The 18,246-nt window shown below is 41.2% G+C and overlaps 2 protein-coding genes across 2 annotated transcripts in view; both read right to left on the reverse strand.

Annotated features, from left to right (window-relative positions):
* The window catches only part of LOC126563874 (nidogen), a 251,705-nt gene extending 240,194 nt beyond the window's left edge, over window positions 1-11,511 (reverse strand). Inside the window, exon 1 of the mRNA XM_050220655.1 lies at window positions 11,503-11,511. The gene's annotated coding sequence lies outside the window, so the exon portion shown is untranslated. The remainder of the gene's footprint in view (window positions 1-11,502) is intronic.
* Window positions 1-18,246, reverse strand: part of LOC126563935 (probable phospholipid-transporting ATPase IIA) — a 415,461-nt gene that overhangs the window by 349,507 nt on the left and 47,708 nt on the right. The window lies entirely within an intron of this gene.

The following is an 18,246-nucleotide window of genomic DNA, read 5'->3' on the forward strand; positions in this document are numbered from 1 at the left end:
CGATCAATGACACAGTGTCGCCTCATTCCACTCGGGGAGAGGTCTCTCGTCCGCTCATTAATTATAGCGTAAGGCAATACAGCGTCAATTAATACGCGGCAAATCCGACTCATTGGTTGGTTGTTGCTTAAGTTCTACTGTCCATTTCGGCAAAACGATTCCTACCGACCAGTTTACCAGGATGGGTAAAATGATTCATAGCATTTTCAAAAGTGTGTCACATACTTCAGACGAATGATTGAAAATTATCTCAAACAAACAGCGTTTTGCCGCACCGGTGCGCGTACACTTAATGAGATTAAATAATTGAATGCACCAAATGACCGACGTTCATTAAGTAATTAATAATCAATGCTTATCGTGTCAACACGTGTCATGAGCATACGCACCGAAAGCACTGCAACAGGGGTAGGAAAAATGGGTTAAAACCATCTGTGCTCTGTCTCGCCGTTACGGTTGACCAACCGGTCTCGGCAACAGGCAGATGGTTGTTCAGTGATAGGCAACCGCTGATATGTACATACACGTGCGTGTGTTTGATTGTGAGCATTTATAAATAATCGAATGAAAAGAATCGGTTGGTTTTGGGGCAGCACTTTGATTACCTTTAATGTTGTTTACTTTGAAAAAAGAAATTCTTTGTTCAGGATTTTTAGTGCCTTATCTGTAGTATCTATTTGAAGGGAAAACGCGACAGAAGTTTAGTTGGTTGGGCTTAACGTTATTCTAAATGGTTTTGTTGCGATACAAGGCTCCTAGAACTCTATACACTCTAGAAAGCAAGTTTTGCGATGATTTCAAAAAGATATTTTTGTTTGAATAATTAAATGTAATACTAATAGGCTTGGCCGTTCAACACGAACAAAAAAAAAAAAAAGAAAAATAAACAAATTGTAATACCAAAAATAGTACTTTTAAAGGCGTTTAGATCAAGGTTTTATGGTCTCCATGCATTATTTAAAATTTTAGTGCCTGAATTTATGCAATGTAGCATATCAGGAAAACAATTTGGGAAGAGAGCTCTAGAGCTACCAGAGATCTCACCTCAATGTAGTGAGGACTCTGATCACGTTCTTCTGTTTCAGAACGATAGCTCTTCACCCTCATGAGGTATCTCATCGCACTGTTCGAGCTCTTCTCACTCACGAGGTAGCTCTTCGCGCTCTTGAGGTAATCCACCCTCCAATTCAAGATATTGAACATGAGATAGGAATTGCAGAAATTTACTATGTTTACTTCAGAAAGCATGTAATTTTGTAGTAAAAATTTCGTGTCGAGTGTGGTAGAGTGTGGAATCCTACGGAAAAGCATTGTTTTTTTTTTCATTTAATTGAATTATTCTCCGACCAAGCCAAACAGGAAAGCCATTAGCACAGATTGGAGTAAAATGGAAATGCAAACCTCCACCGTTTACTGGCGGTTTCATGCCACAGTGTGCCACATGCCACTTTCACACCCTCCTAAGTCACATCTTACGATATCATAAATGATTCATTTCGCTCCAAGGAGCGAAATCTTTGCTCTAGATTTCTTTTCGTTTCTTCTTCCCTTAATGCTAACTTGAAGCACTGACACACTTTCTGCGATGGATTGAGTTCACTTGCTAAGCAGAGGTTGTTTATCCGTGTATGTGTGTGATGCATCACAAATACAAGCGGTCGCTTTTCATCAAACGCCAGCAACGCTGCTACTCCTTAAAACCATTCCTCACACTCGAAAGCCCACGATCTGCACCGGCCTGCGACTGCGATGCCCGGTGCAGTTATTTCTGTTCGTTTATTCTTCGAAAGGACTCTCGGGATGGACTCTTTAGTGCTCGAGCCTCACTCGGTGTGTGAATCCTTTGATCCGTTTTTGCGCCACAGCGTACGCCAAACGTGGCTTATGGAACACACGCGCATACACGTCCGAGTGTGACTATGATGAACGTGAGGTTGGTTCCGTTGGAAAACTCGTCTACGATGAGCTATATTGTGTCAGCTGCGGAGCAGTCTCTGGGCGTGTTAGGACATTAAGAACAACCGCACGGGACAGCTCGAAATGAAACTTCGCACACGCACACTGTCATGTGAATGGGACAAAAAAAAGGCTCCCTTATCGTTCGCTTCCGAGAAGTCGAGGTTTTTTCCATTCTTCTCTTGCCAGCCGTGAGTGGGTGTGCTACCACGAATTCATGGAAGATAACAGCGTATCATCACCAGCGTTCATTGACTTTTGCCACCTTGTATGTATGTGTGTGTTCATGTTTATTTTTTGTTAGATATTCCTTCCTATTTCTGTACCTTGCCGAAACGTTCGTGTGGCCGCTGTTGTTTTGCATAATTTTCTATTATCATTTCATTATGCTCATGTTTTGTGCTATCATTACCGCACCGACCGGACAGCTTTAGCCCGATGATAGTCTGTGCGTCTCTCGAGACCGAGAGATTCTATCTGCCTGCGAGAGAATGTTTTGTTGTGTGTGTATGTGTGTGTAAGAGTGTGTAGGATAGTGTTATTTTCGCAAACAAAACACACATACACACGCGCACAAGCACTGAGGAAGGTTGTGTGATACTGTGTGATTGGTTTTCCTGGCTGATCAGAACGCAACGGGAGAAGGAAGTTAATTTTCATCTTCCGACAATGTTTTCGAACCATTGTTTGTTCGATCCTGTGGCCTATGGGTACATGGCCGGTATCAATATCCGTTTGCTCCTGTCCGACGCGGTCAATGTGTAGTGGGTGTTGTTTTCCACGAGAAATGTGTTGTACGCGGCACGCGGCTGGTTATTATTGTTTGTAGGAAAACGAGTTTGATGAAGCTTCGCACAAACAATGGGTCATCATCATTAGGCAGTCGGCTTTTGGTGAGATTGTTTTTGATTGAATGTGATTTTATTGGGTTCTCGCTCGTATCTGTATTGTGCTGGATTATGTTGAAAGGACAATGACGCTTGTATTATTTCTGATACAGTGGTGAACATAAATATGGGCAGGAGGAAGAAAAAAGACCTAAGTGTTACGGATAAATGAAGATTTCTTGGACTAGACAATGATAAAACAAGACTTTAAGGAAAGGTTCTTGACCTGTTTTTACATTACGTTAAAATTCAATTTAAATTTTTCGTTTGATTCTCGCAATCGCAAGAGCACGTATTATTATTGAAAGCACTGTATTGAAAGATTGAATGAAAATACGGGATTAGAGCTTATTATTGCATGCTCTCTTTGTGTTCAATGTAGCGTCACTTTCCCAAGGATCAAATGACTACAATGGATGTTTCACAATCGTGTCCTAATTAACATTATTGTGCACTTAAACCAGCAGGTTTGAAAAAATATTCCTTCAATTCCCTTTTATAGAGTTGATAATATGAACTCTCAATTTCACAGCAAATCCCTCTAGGAAGACAATTTGTTCTATTTGTTCCTTCATTCAACCACAGCATCAAACTCGCCACGGATGTTTAATCAAAGCAAGGATGTTACACGAAATGGGGAAAAGGAAATGGAAAAAAAAAATCGAAATCAATCCGAGGTTAAACCTTATAAATCCTGCAGCTTACGAATGTATCCATAAATTACAGCTCTAATACAATCTCCTGCATGGCGTCGATTACAGGTTTATGCAAAGTAAGTTTCCCCTGTGTTGTTGATCGTTCCACAAACAAACGATCTTGCTCTCTCTTTCTCTCTCTATGAATGTGTGAGCATGTGTTTGTGTGAATAAGAATCAAAACGAGCAGCATAAAAGGGTACACTGCTTCTTTTTTCCAGGCCATAGTACCTTAGAAATCAATCGGCAAAAAGAATTCTTCCAGAACCGGGGAAAAAATGGTTTCGGTTTCCAAGCAATTCAATCACATTGACAGGAACAGTGATGGAAATATGAGGTGGAAATGCTTTAAAGTGCATTAAAGCTTGTACAAAATGGTCCCTTCTCTGTCAGACTCTTGTCTGAATTTTCGATTTAGTTTGATTTACTGTCCATTGAACGATTTGCAATGCACTGGGATCGAAAATTGAACGAAAGTAAAGTATCGTTCATTAGTTATGCTTTTAAAGCTCTTCGCCTTTTCGTCATCGCTTCATACATTTTCCATTCCGATTCGCTTCCTGGTAGGACAGAAATGCAAGCAAGGGTTCTTGTTTGTGATTTGCGCCCGAACGGAAGTCCTCGGGCATCATCCATCACGTCGCATTGATATTCCGTGCACGAGGTCCGCAACACAAAATAAAAAAAGCGCCCGAAGTAGCCATCATTTTCAACAAGCAAAAGCTTAGGCAATCAGGCAGCTGGAGTTTCGGGTGTATGTGTGTGTTTGCTTGATTTTCATTTCATTTTTCATCCGATCGGTCAGGCTTACTGTTTACCGATGATACGTTTTTTTTCGCTCCGCATTTTTTCTGCAGCTTCCTTGTTAGGAAAAGCAGGAAGGAAAAAAAAAACACCCACGAGAGCACAACTTTGAGCAAGTGGGTTTTATTTTACTTTTCCAACCAGCAGCTCACCTCACCTCACCATCCTCATTCCTTTCTCTTGCACGTAGAAGAAATCGAGATTTGAATGAAAAACGGAAAAAAATCCATCCGACAAAATACAAACGATCGTTCTTTTCGTCGGTCTCCTCGTTGCGTTTGTTGCTTGTAGTCAAATATTTACCGGAGGAAAAACGATATCCGATTATTGCTGAGCGCTGCTAACACAAAATGGCGTTTCCTCGGTCCGGTTTGGGAGGAAAAAAATGAATCTACCCGCTTACCCTCACCTTATGGACGGAAGTTTCGTTTTTGTTTGTTTTTTCATTGATAGCAGGCAAATGGCAAATACTTTCGAATTTGGCATTATTCCGCACGAACTAGCAGGAGCGGGTTGCCATTGCTAAGGTGGCTTGTTGTAGGCCTTCGGTGGAGGAAATGCGGCTGAATCTTTCTCAACACAAAAAATGGCTGCTAAGTTTTTTTGTTCTTGATTCCTGATTAGAAATTCAAAAAAAGATTATCCTTTGGAAATAATTTCCCATAAATGGTTTATCCTTCTAGAAAACACCTTGATGATGATTTGCCTTGTGAAATATTTTCAGGATGGGCTACTCTGTTTATTTTTTGTGCCTGTAGCTGGAACATTACATGAAGTAAAAATAAATCATGAAGAATCGGTTAAAACTCTATTTGGTTTGAGATTTAAGAAGCAATTCAACAGTTACTGTTGTGAAGCGCAAGGAAATGCTCCTAAATGTATGCCATCTGCACAACTCAACATTAAAAAGACTCAATTTTTCAATTCCAATTGGAAAAGGAATGCTGTTTTAAAAACATAGACAAGTGATAGAGAAATAAATGCTTACTTGTTACACTTAAGCCAGTGGATCATTCGGTGGATGGTTTGAATTCATCTGCAATATCTTTTTCACTTTCTATTAACTAAAAATTATAATAAAATTATTGCCTCAAACCTCTTCATCTTTATTTCAACGGAAACCCCAACGCAAAATCAAGTAACAAAATCATTGCAGCCAATTAATCATCGTCTGCAAGAACTCAAACCACCAAAAATGGGGATAAAGTGAAACACAAAAGCGTACCCTTGCCCTCAAGATTCCTGACAACCCGCAAACGGACCAACAGAACATGACGAGGCTCGGTTCATAAATCATTAGAATTAAAATTTCACATCAAACGTGCGGCAATAATTTAACCTGCCTCGTTGGTGGGGGAGTTGGCACACACAGGGATGGCTGCTGGAAATGGGAAAGCTATGTCCTGCAAAAGGACACGAAAATTTCCATGTTTGCGTCAATGGTGTGCTCAGGATCAGTGTCTAAGATACACCAAACACTACGAAACCGTGAAAAAGGAGGAGGCGTGATTTTGAATTTTCCATTTTTCATGTTTCTATTTTGTTCTTTTTTTTTCGTCGTTGTCGCCAAAATACTGCTCTATTTTGCGTGTCTGTGTGTAGTAGCAGAGCAACAAGAAATGTTAAACATATTTTCTACGCGTACTATGCTGGTGTCCTTCAGGGTTTTCTTTACAAACGACCAAACGCCGCTTGTCTGGGTTAGCCATTGTTTTGCAAGCGGTTCATTATTGTTTGTGTTGCCACACGAATCGCACCCCACGGAAGGCGTTGTTTCAGTTGCTGGTGGTGATGGTGATGAAAATTAAATGTTCTGCTAAACTGCTCACTTTGAATACGGACGACAGGCAGCTTGTTAGCGCGAGCGAGGATGGACCAACGGGTAGTGATTTATGCGAATCCGTCCAACGGCTGAAAAGTCAAGACAGTGTGACTCCGGCTGTGCCATAAAACATCTCCAGCATGGTGCGAAACATGAAGCCGAAGGGCCAGCGAATGTCGCTTCGAATGTAGAAAAATGGCTACGATTTGGGTCAATTGACGGGGGAAAAACAAAGGAAACATATGGAAAATTTTAAATCGTTTCTGCTTGATACAAATTGCCAAGAAAAAAAATGCACATTAGCAAAAATTTTATCGTACGCAACGAAAAGCATAAATAACAAAACTCTCTAAGGAGTAAAACGTTTTTCACTTGCTCTGCAGTCTACGGGAAAAATAAGCTAATTCATGTTCACTTTTCCAGCTCCATCCAGATCCTTCGTCACAGCTGCTAAAGTATTCAGCACGAATTAAGCACAAATCTTTCATCAATCTTTCTGAGCCCTTTGCGATGTAACGTACTTTCCCTGCGTATGTGGGAGACGATAAAAAGCCCCACCCGAAAGCGAAAGAGATAAGCGCGATAAGGGCGTTGGAATGCTTGGAAGGTAAGGAGCGGGACTTTCGTTCTGCTTACGCAGGTGTCTGTTGGTGCACATATTGCGATGCTTTACGCAACACGCGCACTTTCCGCACAGCATAACGTCAGCTTACGGAAAGCTTTCGAGCCAATCAATCATGGCCCCCATCCGTTCCGTTTTTCCTCCCATTCCTCCCAAACAACCCGTCACTTGGATTTGGAGAAGAGATAAAGAAAGCATACCGGAAAAGCTTTTTCCACCAGTTGTGCGATCGTGCAGGGTGGATGTGTGTGTGTGTGCGTCGGTGTGCGTTATTTATCGGTTTCGCAGGGTGTGTGCTCGTCTGTGTGCATACTCTATTTCCCTGATTACGATTATCATACACCCACGGCTTTGACTCCGAGGACAAACCGCAAACGATGCGAGCATCGGATCGTGAACACATGTAGGATTTCCATTCCAGTGAAGTTATTCGTTTCGAGAAGTGCTGAAAAACCCCGAGAAATCATTGCAAGAAACCTTGAATGTATTCGTTTGGGGAAAAAAGTACCCTCAAACATTTGCACTGAAGCCTTATTGACTTTTTGAGTTGAAATGCTGTGGAAATTTTGAAAGCTAGAGTCACAGCTAGTGCCAGAGAAAAAATGGCTTTACTTTGAATGTTGGAAAAAAGGCTCAATTTTATTTTTTAAATCTTCTGGCAGAAATTTCACCGCAATTCTAGGAAGGGCAGCAGGTGTGGGAGCTTCAAGAAACAAAATTACGCTACGAACTTGGAAGAAGAAATTTGCTAGAAGATAGCAGATCACCGAAATAACTTTAGATCTTAGGTGACGTGTGTTCAAAATAAGGTTGGGGTTTTCTCATTTATCTGCCCTAGATTCTCTCGTGATGGGCTCAGTACTTGAATTATAATACGATCGAAGGGTTTAGAAAGCTTGAAGAAAATGACGAAACATCAGCCACACTATTACCATTCTTTCAATTTATGTCAAAGCCTCTTGTGATTGTAAAAGCTGAGTAAAATAAATACGTAGGAATGAGCTTATCTGGAAGCTCAACCAGAAACTCCCACGCAAACTCCAAGGGCTTTATGGTCCTACCAAGGATCTGCTCCAAGGAGATGAGCCTATCTGCTCTTCAAATTGGCGCTACATAGGTTCTATATTCCATGTAGGAATCTTCGAGGACCGTCCTCTATAAGTCAATCTACATCCTGGTATATGCAGACGGTATAGACCTGATTAAGACCATAGTTTATCCTTAGACTGTAAACAGTGTCGAGGACTTCTGTAGTAGGTAAAGACTGCGAAGTCTTAAAAAGTCCTCTCGTATTCCTTCGAAGCAGTGTTTTCCAAAAATGATTTAAACAAACGATGCTTAGTCGTCTATTTAGAATGATTAAACATAAAAGATGAAATGAAAATATCATGACTGCAGTTACGATCCATCCGCTCAGTGCACGTGACTCCGATACGAAATGACGCAAGCAGCTCATATGTTTCCAGCATTCCGTGTGCCTTTAAACTAGTCTAACGATTGGCCACACCACGAGAAAAGTGGAAATAATATGTCCCAACCATTCCTTGTTCCTGCTCATTCCCTGCAAGCATTTCCCATTACACTGGGCGAAGTATGTGATTGACGCGTACGTGTACGAGCGTACTCTGTAGCTCCGGAAGGAAAAGAGGTCACAGCAAGGTGGAACAAGTAACATTGCCATAAAATAAACATCCTGTCCCGGTTCGGCAGGCCTAACATAGAGCGGGGTGTGTAAGTGTGCTTGTGTGGACTGAAGCAACAAACAACAAATAATATATGACACCCAGACATTCAGGAGAAGGCACTGACCAATCACGGGACACGATCTGCCACATCCTTTACCCTCGGGGCGTGACAGTTCCGGTTGCCGGTGGTGGCGTAGAAATCACTGGACCAACCGGATTTTCCATCCTTTTTTCGCCTGGATTCTACTAGAGCGAGGTGAGAGTTCGTTTTTTTACGCTTTTTTTTTTTTGGTGCCAACTCCTAATGCGAGTTGATATCAGGAGCGAATTTTCCTTTTTATCTTTTTTTTTTGCTTGCTGTTTCTTCCTCCTCAGTATTCAGGAATACTGGGTTCGTTTCGCTGGACTGACAACTGAGCTGAAATAGAGTGGCGTGTTTCGGAATCATCAGCATGGAATGTTGTTCCCGATTTTCCACACCATTCCCACCGGGTAGGCTCGGTGTTCGTGGTAGGTTGTGCGCTTGAACGCCATCGCCATTCGTTTTCCCGTTCAATTAACGCGGTCCAGAGTATGGTGTAAAATGTTTCCGTGGTCGCGCTCCGATACTTCCCAGCGACAAGGTTTGTAATGGTGAATAATTGTTTTCGTAACCACTCGGCGTCCGCAAACCGGGTGCAGTGAATTTACTGACACAGCAGCTGTCAGGATGGTTGACAGGGTGGTCCAGAGTAATATTATTGAGTTCCGAGCAGGACCGCAAAACAGGTGCAGTGCATTTATTTCCACTCGAATGGAAGCCTCCATACTGTTTGCGAGCGCGCTGAGCTCATTACTGTGAATTGTTTCTGAAATAAGGTAATAAAATGTTGAAGCATTTCATGTGCTTACATCAAGTTTAAAGTGCGCTTAATTAAATAATGGTAAAGATTTTTTCGCAGCAAAAGTTTGACTCCCAACAAAACGATCGATCGTCGACCTTCTTCGGAAAACCCCAAAAATCTCAAAACTTCTCCCAGCAGAGAGATTGATGTGAGCAAGCCCTTACACTAAAAGCTTTACACTTTTGAGGTGTCTTCTCGAGAACGATCTCTTGCGGTTTGCGTATCGTGTTGCGAGCATTATCGACACATCCACTGAACAGCTTTACTGGAAAATCAAGGTGATGAAAGTGGAAAAGAACACCTTTTGTGCGCCATCCGGTTTACCGTTTACAGTTTGTTTATTAATCGGATCATGTGGTTAACTGGAGCTTGACACACACACACACATCGGTACAACTTTTGAAAAAGTGGTTCGAATGGTCTAGTCCGTTCAATGCGTCTTGGTTTTTTGCTTCCTCTCTTGGGTGCCACGCAACACACCTTCCATCATTGGCCTTTTATGTTCGAATAAATACGATGTCCGAATTGGTTGGTCGAGCTGGGATGGGATGAAAATGTTCACGCTTTGTGGTAGGTTTCATCCTTTATGCGGGTTTGTTACGCATCAGAAGCATCTTTGTGGTTAGAGTTAAATAGTACAGTTAATATTCATCGTTGCGTAAAGTGTCACGTTGACCGCAAGTAAAAGTGTTGTATCGGTTCTGTAATGATTACTGTTTACGCCTGAATGTAGTCTTACAGAGCTTATGGTTGAACGTCGAAAATGTATTTCACCTAAGAGGGCGAGATATGAAATAGTTTTTGTTGAAGATTTTTGCTCCAAAAACATTCTACATTCTCGCATTAAACAAGAATGAGCCCTATAGGTTATGCAATAATTGTCAATAACGATCGAATGGAGTCAACAATTGAATGCATAATTATTACAATTTCAAAAGCCTTTCAAAATATTAAATTGCTTTAAATTAATTCATTTCAATCATTGTTTATTTCAATAACAAAATTGCCATGGATTTATTGATGAAGATGTCTTCAAGATGAAACGTGAAATCTTTGAAAAAGGATTATATTTTCAAATGAAATATTAATAATAAAAGAAACTTTTATGTTAAATGTATTTATTTATACAATTCCAACAAAGTATGATATGCATTTGATATGGACTTTAAGAAATTTGAAGTTAACTAAAATTTATTTATTTACATTTTGGGACTCACGTTTGTGCAAAAAAGTTGTTGAAAATAATTGTTCTTAAATGAAAAAAAGAATTAAATTAGATTTTCTAGCTTAAAAATGACGAAAAACTGAAACTCAAAAGTATGCAATTTGTGTAACTTCTTTGAGCTGAGTTAGATAACACTGCTGCCTCTTGATCATTTTTATGTTCTTCGTTATTTGAAAAATATTTACGAGCTTCTTGTGTATTATTTTTACAATAAATTACGAGCTAAATAACTGCTTTATCTTAAAATCTCCAGACAACGATTTCAAAGCAATGAAAATAAAATATGAAAAGTAATGAAGCCCAAACAAGTCACTTACATTCTGGGCGACAAAAACAAAACTAACAAACCCGATGGAAAACCAACCGAAACAAATTAACCTTTTTGCTTAAATCTTTCACCGTCGTTTTGCACATCTCTTCCGGGCAGCTATTTAATGTATTCTGTGGACAGTTCCTCTTTTATTCCCGCAAGCAACCAACGATAAATCCGCTTTCCCTACCGTAAATCGTGTTCATTTTTCAACCGTCACATCCGTGCCTTTCACCGTGCACAGGGCACACCCTGCATGTGTTCGAACCATCCAACTTAGTTTTGCTAGATTTGTGTGGGTTTGAATACGGGTAAAGCAGCATCTTTGGCTCGCTTGCTCGGGAAAAAAGAAAAAAACAGGGCGCAGAAAACACACAAAAGGCACAATATGGCGGAGCATCTTTTCGTGCCGCGGTGCTTCGCAGACGAGGAAAAGCGTAAAACAAAAGGCTAACACAAAGGAGGCGAAAAGCAGAACAATAAAAGCAAACGGAATCAAGGTTTGAAAAAGGTTTTTCGCAAACATTTGTGACCCTGCTTAAATCCCGCTTACCGGTTTTTCTTCAGTTCGTTTCTTGGAGATCGGAACGAGCAAAAAGGGGTCAACCGTACCCGGTGGCACATTTTCTTTTCATTTGCTTTTTACATTGCAGGCAAAACAAAAGGGACCCACATGACCTTCACCGGGAGGCTCAGTTTTTCTCGATTTCTTCCGCCTGGAATCGTTGTGTAAATTGGGAGTTTTTGGTCGGGTGCAGTGGTCGGCGTCCGAAACGAATCCAATAAATTTAGCAATCCTTCCAATAAATCGACGTCTGGTAGCATATGCAACGCAGAAGGTAGAATAAATTTTATTTACATAAAGAATTTCCTATCATGTTTGTGAAGTAGGAACTGCCCACTGTAACTGGAGGAACTGCCCTCCAATTTTAAAAGAAAACTAAATTTCATCCTTCGCTTCTAAGGAAAATATGGTAGAAAATGCTTTCATCAATCGTAATGTGAATTAAATACAACCACTTCAATCTGCAATCAGTTTCAGCCAAATACCATAATCAAGCAAATCCATCCCATTTGCTCCGTGCAATCTTTGGCTCACCAAACCTACAGCTACAGATGATTTTGGTTTTTGCTTTCAACTTTTTAGCTGAAGAGAAATTGAGCAGCTTATAGGAAGCGACAACGGCAAGCATCGAATTGAAAGTCGAAATGACCAAAAAACCTTCAAACTACCTTACGGGAAAAAGCACAAACCCACTTTCGGCTGCTTAAGTTGCGACTCGCTTTCGGAGCAGGAGAGCAAACGAAAAACATCCAAAATCTGGTTGAATCATTCACACACAGCCAACAGTTCAAAGGTATCCATTTTCGTTCGAGTATTGCTCACCTGACCGAAAATCGGCGAGGTAAAATCGTTTGCGGAGGACGAACAGCACACCATCAAAAACGAAAGCTTTCGGCGTTGTGAAGCGAGTGAGTGTGTGGCTTCGATTTCGATCCCGTTTTGCAGCTGTTTGTGTTTGTGTGCTCGAGCTGCCTGGCTGCTCCCTCTTCTAATCATTTCGAAACTGACCAGAGCTACCAATGATGCGGATCCCTTATGCTTTTCCTACGCCAAAAGGGAAAAAGCAAAAAAGAAACAAGCGGTCCGATCTGCAACAGGATTAAGGCTTTAATAGAATCTTGAGTCCGGGTTTCTTCTCTAGCTGTTTTTTTTTTCCTTTCTCCAAAGCACTTTTCTAATGGCAGCGTTTTGAGAGGGTTCAGAAGCTGTTGAAGTGATTGAATTATCGACCTTTGGTTCTTGCTTTCTTCCGGTGCAGCTTTTATCGAACTCGAACTCCACATTCAATCACATTCAAGCATTGTGATCGATTCTCCTTGCCTTTTGTCTATGTGTGTGTGTGTGTGTGGGCAAAGGCTTTGTTTTGCACCTCTCACCTGAGTTCCCTTTGACGAATGAAGGCCAAATTAACGGTGAGTTTTTCGTTTTTCACGCCTGCTTGACGTGCGGATCAGCAAGCAGGCCGAAGAGTTGGTGCTTTAAAGAGATGATCGTAAATCAATTATTTGGCATCGTTTTATTCGACAGCAGGACAACAACAGCTCTTGTGGCAAAAGACATTTTTTAAAGGGGAATCGATTTACGGGTGATGATCGCCGATTTGCACGGTTAAGAATAGGATTTTATTAAAGCTTCTTGAAGGAATCGATTGTTTTATTTGAGAGTTTTTAGGAGACTTTTATCCATTTGTGGATTAATTTAAATAAATTTCCTCAACTGTATCTCTGCGTTGATCATCATAATTTATCTCAAAATTACAAATTCTTCTTCTTCTTGACCTGCTCAGGGTTGAGCACGTCGCATCGACATGGCCAGGTCGCCAATACGTTTCCAGGAAACTTGGTCTTGGTCTGCAAACCTCCGTTCATAGCTGTATCCGATCTCCGACAGATTAGACTCCACTTGATCCAGCCAACGAGCTCGCTGTGCTCCTCTACGCCTCGTGCCGAACGAGTCGCTGACAAGCACCTTCTTGGTGTGGCATAAGTCCAGCTTCCTCCTCACGTTCCCCAGCCAATGTTTCCTTCCGGCTTTGACTACCGTCAGGATATCAGCACCGCCAAACAGCTCAGCTAGCTCGTGGTTCATTCTCCTTCGCCACACGCCCTGCTCGCATACATCACCAAAGTTAGTCCTTAGCATCCGCCGTGTGAAAATAGCGAGTGCATTGGCGTCCTCCGTCAGCATAGTCCAAGACTCGTACACGTAGAGGACTACCGGACGTATCAAGGTGCGGTAAATAATGCATTTCGTGTGTTTTTTAGTCTCCTGGATCACAAGATTTTGTGTAGTCCGTAGTAGGCACAATTCCCCTTAGAAATGCGCCTTCGGATTCCGATGGTAACGTTGCTGTCCGAAGTTACGATCGTACCAAGCTACCAGTACTCCTCTACCACCTCGAGGTTGTCGCCGACTCTGCTTCAGAGTCGGAGCCCACGCTTCGCATGACACCCTCCAGAGAGATGTTGAAAAACAAACAGGAAAGTCCGTGTCCTTGCCTCTGACCCCGGTGAGATACGAACAGTATGCTCGAAACTTTCACCTTGCAATGCACCCCGTCCATAGTGCGGCCCTTAGCAGCCGTACCAGCTTCCCAGGGAATCCGTATTGCTGATTAAAGATTGAATTTTGGTTACCACGGATTGAAAGATTTATGCTTCCTTTTTTGTGTTTTTGTTCGTTTTTATTTTCCTTTGCTTTCTTAATTTTTCCTAATATTTTCTATAAATGTGCGAGCTCAACAATATTATGCAAATGTTTTTAATTCTTCATCATTTTTTTAAATAATTGATTAGCCTGTTTTGGTTTGTTGGATATTTTACTTTTAGTATGTTTCCCTTCATCTTGTTGGCTTACCGACCTCTGTAGGTCACGCCGGCTATCTAATCCTGTCTTGGGGTGCCCAACTCCCCCAATGTATTGATTTTTTTTTCATATTTTGCTGTTTGTAGTTTATTTAAAAAATAGGTATAAATTCAGTTAATTAACTTTTATCTTACCTAGAAATTATCATTTTATTTGAATTTTAAGTAAAAACATGTGAAATAAAAGAAAAAAAATCAAATAAACAAGCAACAACAGATCCTACACAGTATCTGAATAGTTGAAGGTATTTCGCACGTGTAATTAATTCTTGTCTTTGGATTCCGAAGCAAAATAAAATCAATAATATCATACTACTTTGAACAAACCTTGCAAACTTCACAATAAAAATTAAAACACTTTGTCAGAAACTTTCTACAACTTCCTTAACAGCTTAAACTTTCAACAATATTACATCAAGTGTGTAGTGATCGTGTACATTTTAAAACATAACCATAACTTGCCAGCAATAAAAACACTTCAAACAAACTTTCACTCCCTTCTGCTTGCCAATACAGCACAGTCCGCAACAGTCACCGCAGCTGCATTCATGTGAAAATTTCCCAGAAAACAACCCAATGCAAACATTTGCGGACAGCATGTACAGCGTGCAAGGCCAGCAAACAGTTGGGTGACAGCTTTTGTGCGCGTCCCCCTTTTATCTATCTGCCCATGCACCCAAGTGGGTGGATGACTGGAGAGGCACCCCATCAGCGTGTGAACTGAGTAGTACGTGACAAAACGTGAACCATTTTCCTCACTTCCACCGCTTCGGAGGATCGCATAAAAATGCCATGCGAATGTGATGCTGGGTGCAAATGTGACACATTGGCAGTGTGTACAAGCTGCCGGAGAATGTACTGGCAAGAACTTTCTTACTTGCATATCATCGTCCCGAGCAAACAAAAGGGAGGAAGAAAAGCGGGAATCGAACTGTTCCTTTACCACATACACAGTCACAAACGCCGCAGCAAAATCGAGCGTCTTCAGCACTACTTTTTCTTGTCAAAGCGTAGATTCGATGTGTTTGACCAAGCAGTAGGGTCCTTTCCGAGATAAGTGTCCTTGCGCTGGTTATAGAGTAGCAGTCTGTTTACGCTTTCGCGCATGCGAGTGTGTGTGTATGTGTGTGCTTCAAGAGGAAAAGTGGCTTGACATTAGGGGTTTTGCGCTTGCTGGATTTTTGCTCACACTCTCTTGAAAGCATTGACTAATCGAAATCACTTGCAAGCAACCCTCTCGTACATGCTTGAACCGTGGAAGTACATGTCACAATCATGTTCGGTTTTTCGTTGTAGCTCTTTTACTACTGGTGGCAAACCAGAAACAAAAAAAAAGAGGGTAGAGAAAAAACCCTTCACCCAACCGAAACTTGGCGATAGAATGGTTCACAAGCACCGAGTGCAAATCGTTCGAGCGCCCTTCGATTTCAATGGCCAATCGGTACCATCCACGGTAGAAAAGTGTTTGTATTTTTGTTTTTGTAACGTCTCTCTTAACCACCGTTCAAGCTTTCCATCGTGCTTTCCCGCGAGAATTCCCATTATTAAAAAAAGGGGAGAACAAATTTCCATAGAATCCATCCCATCGCATTTGCGTGTTTGTGTTATGTGTTCCATTTTTACGTCAAGCATTTTCACGGTTATTATCACTTGAAGCGCACCGTTCCGTCCATCCGGTCGATCCGTAGTACAGTTTCCACTCGAGAAAGCTTCCATTTAAAAAAAAAAACGCATTGTTTGTGGGATGCAGTACAGCCGGTGAGGATGCATTCCCATCACATGCGGATGCAACACACCAGCGCATGCAAGCGAACGGAAACGGAACGAATTTACCGCAGCTCTTGCGTCGAGGGATCGTTCGAGCGGAAACAAGGCACCGATTCTTTCTTTTTCCACGAGCCAACGTGGGGGTAGAGGGGTCTCTGACAGTCAGGGATGCAGGATGCATCAGCTTGCATGGTGAGCTGTGGCTGTAAGTATGCGAACTCATCCACATCCACAGATGCTGCTCTACTTAACACGATTGATTTTAATCGATAAACATGCTGTGCCAAGTGGAAAATTGTATTTTGCTGGTCCCAGGCACAGGCTAAAGGAAATTCAACACACACACACACACACACACACACACACACACACACACACACACACACACACACACACACACACTCGAAACGAGGGAGAAAAGTAATTTGCGTTTCAGGGCGACAACTGATATTGTGTCATTGAGCTACCGGAAACGGTGAGCAAGGGTGTGGCACATTAGATGCTTTTACAATTCAGGTCAGGCGTTGGGAGAGATTCGAGCAACTTCATTGAGATGGTGAATTGTTGTGCTTCTCCTCCAGACTGCAAAAAAAAAGCCTCAATCAAGTGCAGTTTTCGAGCAAGAGTGTGTGCAGCAAATGACAGTGATTTACAATACTCTTCTCATGCTCACGAGCACTTCAGTGCAACATCTCGTTACCTCGGTAACTTGATTGTTATTTCAATTTTTCGGCGCCAAATTTCTCCATTCCCTTTCGGGTACATGATGCAGTTGGAATTTTCCAATTACTTTGCAGAGGTATGTAGCATCGAGGCTTGATTGGATTATAATTGAGTGCCGTGCTTGAGCTGCCGGATTTAGTTGTTCGATCCTGGGGTCAATTTTCGTATTCTAATTTATGCTCTATTTTTCTTTCAATTGGCTTTTCATGAGCCTTTATTTGTATGGCTCGAGTTATTGATTTAAGATAATTTTGTGTGTGCTTTTTGCAACTCGCATGATAAAATGGTCTGTTTTGTGAATTTTATAAGCAAGATCTTAAGACAAATCCTACTCCTTCATGGCTACGCGGTGAATTTTACCAACAGGCTCTTGGAGACACTTGAACTTTTATATTATTTTGATGAGTTAATTTGTATCTTTATTTTTATCTCTATTGAAGTTGTATGGTTTTCGTTTTTTTATTTTTTTTGAGCTGATTTTGTACAAATATCTCTGGGTATTTCCTCCTTGTTGTTTTTCATCATCCCTGGTATGCCAGGGTTAATGAATTGATTTAATTAGATTTGATTTTCAATTAGGTTAAATAACCATTTACTCACACCAAAGAGATATTTTTAAAGTGTAGGATATTTCTCAAGAATCAATACGGCACTGGACCGTCATAATTAATTATAAATAAATAAATAAAAATATTTCTCAAGAAGGAATTAAAACCCTCCTTCCGTTTGAATCTAGCTAAGAATTCTAGATCCGATAATTCAAGCGTCTATAAATCCAAGCGTTTATCGTGAATTATTTAACGGTTTTCCTTAATCAGGCTTAATTTTCATCTAGCGTAAAACATTTTAATGAGTTTTTAAAAATCCTTTAATTTCTATTTCCTCATCAGCGCTTCCTCCCCGGGGGTTTCCCCTCGAGCATATCCTGCGCTTCAAACATTTCGCACCTTTAAATCATCATTATCATTATCGACGCAGATCATACTTTTGATTAAAAATAATATTCTACAGGGACAGCAAAGAAGCAGCTCCGATGTTACTCAATGGACGACTCAATGGAAAACCATCGCCAAAAAGCTTAATGAGTTTACGGTCGTGCACAATAAAGCTAATCCTTGCTGAGCCGTCTTGCAAGCTGGCGTACTGAAAATGTTGTAATTACCGAGTAGCCATCAGAGCGCGAGCGGGTGAGAAAGTCCCTGCGATGGGACCTGCTAACCTTGAGTGATTATGTTTATTTTTTGGGTGTGTCTGAATTTTTACCCAATGTTGTTTTTATTATCTGCACATGCTTAAAGGTAGGAAATGGGAACGATTACATCCACATACACACACACACACCACATATATGGGAACGGTTGCTCGACATTGGCCTTGTGCTTTTTTTCAGCAAAGGAAAACACACACAAAACAGGCCAAAAGCTGCCAGCCAAATGA

The sequence above is a fragment of the Anopheles maculipalpis genome, chromosome 3RL, assembly GCF_943734695.1.
Source record: "Anopheles maculipalpis chromosome 3RL, idAnoMacuDA_375_x, whole genome shotgun sequence".
Taxonomy (NCBI): domain Eukaryota; kingdom Metazoa; phylum Arthropoda; class Insecta; order Diptera; family Culicidae; genus Anopheles; species Anopheles maculipalpis.